The sequence below is a fragment of the Vicia villosa genome, linkage group LG1 (genome assembly GCF_029867415.1).
Source record: "Vicia villosa cultivar HV-30 ecotype Madison, WI linkage group LG1, Vvil1.0, whole genome shotgun sequence".
Taxonomy (NCBI): domain Eukaryota; kingdom Viridiplantae; phylum Streptophyta; class Magnoliopsida; order Fabales; family Fabaceae; genus Vicia; species Vicia villosa.
In genome coordinates this window covers 232,187,043-232,191,774 of record NC_081180.1, presented here as the reverse complement: position 1 = coordinate 232,191,774, position 4,732 = coordinate 232,187,043, and the positions used below count along the sequence as shown (strand labels likewise).

The 4,732-nt window shown below is 33.0% G+C and overlaps 1 long non-coding RNA gene across 4 annotated transcripts; it reads left to right on the top strand.

Annotated features, from left to right (window-relative positions):
* The first annotated feature begins 2,524 nt into the window (after positions 1–2,524).
* LOC131623607 (uncharacterized) lies at positions 2,525–4,488 on the top strand. 4 transcript variants are annotated; one of them, XR_009290269.1, is made up of 5 exons: positions 2,525–2,616; positions 3,169–3,281; positions 3,362–3,460; positions 3,664–3,783; positions 4,327–4,488. It is a non-coding gene; the product is annotated as an uncharacterized LOC131623607 (long non-coding RNA). The 4 variants fall into 4 exon arrangements; XR_009290268.1 differs by having other exon boundaries at positions 3,651–3,783; XR_009290267.1 differs by having other exon boundaries at positions 3,169–3,460.
* Positions 4,489–4,732: the final 244 nt, after the last annotated feature.

Here is a 4,732-nt window from a genome sequence, read left to right as displayed (position 1 = left end):
TAGTTACGCGCTGCGGACTGGGTGTGGCGCCGCGTGCTGTAGCGATAATTGTTTTCTTGAAAAATGTAAAGATGTGTAACTTTCAAACCGTAAGTCCGTTTTAGACGCCGTTTTGGACGTTGTTCCTTAAATTGAATGCTTTACCATATGAAATAAATAAAATAACAATAACTTGATTTTATTTTGAAAAGTATCGTTTTCTCCAAATGTGGTTTATTCTGGTTTTGCATAGTTGATGAGGTGCAATGATTGTTGTTTGCATAATTGAATATGTGCAATGATGTGTGCTGTGATAATGTGGTTGCTTCTGCTTGTTATGCAAATGGATGTTGTTCATGGTAAATATGGTTATCATGTGTTTTGATGAACGATGATGTAAATGCTCTATTGTTGTTGGGTTGATTTGTTGTACTTGGTACACGATGGTGAGAGGTGCTATTGTTATTGCACTGTGTGGTGGTTTATGCGTACAAGCACGTTAATGAATGATTTACCTGTTATGATGTTGTGGTTGTAATTGGTGTTTGTTATACATATATTGTTGGTGTAAAATATGTATTTTATTTATGGTTGAGAAATAGCTTAATTGTGTGTGGCTATTGATTATTGTGTTGGTTGATGATTATGACATTTGGATGGTTTATGTGGATGATGAGCATGTTATGGTTGATACATGCATTTCATAATCATTATGTGGCTGATCCTTGACGATGGTGGATCAGTGGTAGCTAATTCCCATTGTGTGGAATTAGTGAGTGGGAGTTGCCGTATCCTTGACGATGGTGGATCGGTGAGTTGGGTTATCCCAGATTTTGGTACCACATGCATATAGTTGCATTTGCATTAGGCTACTTGTGTTATTATAACATGAATGGAAGATTGTCCAATGTTATAATATGTGATGATTGTGTAATGGTTATGATTTGTTTGGGTGAATTATGGTGTTGTCTCTTAGTAATGTATGCTATTTGTTGTTGTGTGTTGATGAGTACTTCCTGACAATCTGAATATAATGAAATTGGATGAATAATGTGACTATGATGTGTTATTGTTTATGATTCGATAACATTTGTTAATTGTGAATGAGACTCACCCTTACTGTTGATATTTTCAGATTGAGGATAGCGGCTTTGACTCGGTGAGGATTAGCTCATGAGTTAGTTCGTTTAGTATAGTGTCGGTGTCATGCTCTGATATTGTAACACTGGGGGAACGCTAGTTTAGAGTTGATGATGATACTCTATTTTGTTGTTATTGGAGTAATTTTGTGAGATATTGCATAAATGATGTTATGCTTATCCGTATGATGAATTTTCCGCTGTGTTAACATGAGATGTTTATGTATTATGATGAATTGTTCCTTAGTGAAAGCATGAAAATGAAGTTATGATAAATTTGTTTTAATTGGAATTGTGGCACCCTTATTTTCATGTTTTACTCTGAATTATTTTATAAATTTCCGCGGGGTTTAGAAGGGTGTTACAAAAACTATATAAAAAAATAACTACATTTTGACACTTATCACAATCTGGGGGGGGTCGTGTTGTTCTCTGGTAGCTTGTATGGAGCAACTCTTTGGGCCAACACGACGCGTGTTAGGCAACACGACCCAACAGTGTTGCCCACGAGTTTTTAGCACCGAGATACTTCCTTTTTGCACGAATTTTGATCCTTTTCATACCAGTTTGGTCCAAAACATTCTTGTTACCCGAAAACAATGAAAAAACAAGCACATAAAATGGAAACAAAATAAGAAAATCGTCAAGGAAAACACAAATATAAACACCACTTATCAACAGAGTCACTCTACTACAATAAAAAATTATATACAAACAACTAACGTACCAAAGTTTATCATCACCATCAACATTGTCATCAAGGCTTGAAGATTGATAATTTTAAGATGATCTAAGAAATAGACATAAATAAATAATTTATTTTGAAATATAAGAAACAAAATAAGAATCTATTAAGACCAATAAAGTATAGTAAAATGAGTTCATTTCAATTAATCTATTATAATATATAAAAAGTAAAGTACCTGATAATTACACTTTAAGCCCTCTGATTAAATAACTAAAACAGTTCAAATTCCATGGGTAAATTTGTCCTTTTGATAAATGAAGCCACCATATTCATTTGACATTAAATGCTATCTATTGTGTCACTTTTTGATTGGTTGATTTCATTTTTATTTATTTGGTTTTTCCTTTTTTTAATCTATTTTATATAACATTATTTTATATTATAGGTGAAATAATGTCAAAAGTTGCATTGAGAATATAATTGGGTTTAAATATCTAAGCAACTTAATGGTGCATTGAGGACTGAAAGGTTTCATTGAGCTGAAAAGTTACACGAGTAATTGAACTATTCTACAATTTTAAGAAGCAAAATTTTATTAACCACAAAGCACCAGAACTATTCTCTCTTTGTGATCCTCCCCTTTTCTCTCTTAACCCTTTTATTAACCACAAATTTGTTTTAAGCTTTGAAGCTCTGAATCCATAACCCATGGCTAATCGAGAAAGGTGAAGGATGGGACACAAACCCTAATGCAAAAACACGAAACTGCACTGATTCCATCACCAACTTCGAAAGCGAAGCCGTTGCAAGGTACTACACCATATTTCACTCTACTTCTCTTCTTTACCATAGTCACTGATTCCTTTTCTCTTTCCATCCCAAACCATCACTCTTAGATTCACACTCACACTCTTATTCTCAATTACAAACACAACAACAACCTTTCTCTTTTGCAAAATCAGTATTTCTTTGACACCTCTGTTGCAAACCACCACCGTCGGAGCCGCCGATGTAAAAAATAACACCTATGCCTTCGTCGCCAACATATCTGCGTCAACTGCCGCTGACCATATGCATCAAGGCCCCTCCAATAAAATGCAAGGTTTGTGTTGTGAAAGCTACAACCAGATCTGAAACCACAGAATATAAGTTTGCCATTTTTTATCGTTTTTACACATAAGTATAAGTTTTCCGTTTCAGCACATGAGTATAAGTTTGCCATTTTTTTTATCATTTATACACATGAGTAGAAGTTTTCAATTTAAATGTGAATCTAATATCTATCTTGATTTGAATGAGTTTTATGATTTTCTTTACAAGTTTCTCTTTTGGAGGCTCACACAAAGATATTTGTTTATGCAGTTGGAAAGGGCTTATTATGATGGATTGCTCAATCGCCTCCGTAAACACGCATTAACACCGCGTGACTCTAACTAAACTGTTAGAAAATTTATAGGCTGAAAAGTTTTTGTCAGGTTCTATTTAGCTGCATAATTCTAACTTGGATTATTGCATGGTACATGTTTGTATTTTTGCTTCAACGAGTCTCTTGCAGGAAAATTATACCCTGTCCATCTACTAATCCGGGTTGCATATCTATAAATCCAAAGTCATTGTCTCCATACAAATCCTGTGTTTTTGGGACCAAGAACAGGTAACCATATTCTTATATTCATTTCATATAAAAAAAAAGTTTTGATCTTTACACTTCTCATGTTTTGGTCACACAATTTTTTACCTAAAGTTGTGGTTTTTACTTTGTGAATTATTAATTTGAAGTAGTATTTATTTGATTAATTAGTTGATTTAATATGTTGAGGTTAATTTGTGGTTTGTGATTGTAGACAATTCTTGCAGGGAGTAGCTGTCTTTGTAATAATCTGATAAAATGAAAGTGATTCAATGGGTAGCAAGAACGAAGTTGGTCAGAAAATGGACAAAGAGTTATACCAATCTACTCGCACCTGGCAGAAAAAGGTATATATATTTGTATTTATTAACTTATCTATGTTGTTGTCTCTAACAGAACTATAGTTACTGTTAGTAATAAACCATTGTATCACATTTCCATTAGTAATAAAATTTTATGCGACAGTTAGTCTGTTCTTTATGCAGATTGATTTTTATTTCAACTGATGTTTGTTTAATTGATTAAAAATGATGTTTTTATTTGATGGAGATTTGATTGTGTCTCTTATTGATACATGAAACAATGGCATATTTTACCTGCAAAAAGTTTATTCTTTTGTTATGTTTCAAAAGCTTTTAAAGTTTGTTGATTGAGAGTTAATTTATGGGTTTTTGATTAGTTTGAAGGTATGTCTTATACATTTGCTGATGCAGTTTTTCTTCTAAGAAGTGTGATAATGTTTGAGTCAATAGCAAATATTGGTCTTTTATATTTTCTATTCTTGGTTGGAGTATGGATGGAGAGCGCTATTCTCGACCGTTTCTTTTGTGTTAATTCTTGGTGATGTTCTTTAGTCACTGAATGTCCTGTTCTTTCTGGAATCCTTGCAGAGTTAAAAGCGGACAACTCAAAGTTGGGAAGGGTTGCTCTTTCAGCTGCAATCATTAACGATGTTCTGTCATGGATGCTTTTGGCTATAGCTATTGCTTTGACAGTATATGGAATAATCTATGTGGCTTCTATAATGGTTGTTTTGTTTTTGTTGCCTTTAATGATTTTGTTGTAAGACCTATAATCATGGGGATAATAATGAAAACACCAAAAGTAAAAAATCGTATGGTGATTTCTACTTATGTTTAATACATTGTTCAACTTTTAACTTTCTTTTCATTTTTGTATACATGAGACATCTTTTGATTCTATTTTGATTATTTTTAACTTTGTTTTCATTTTTGTATACATGGGACATCTTTTCATTCTATTTTGATTTTTCCTCATTATTTAGAATATTCATGC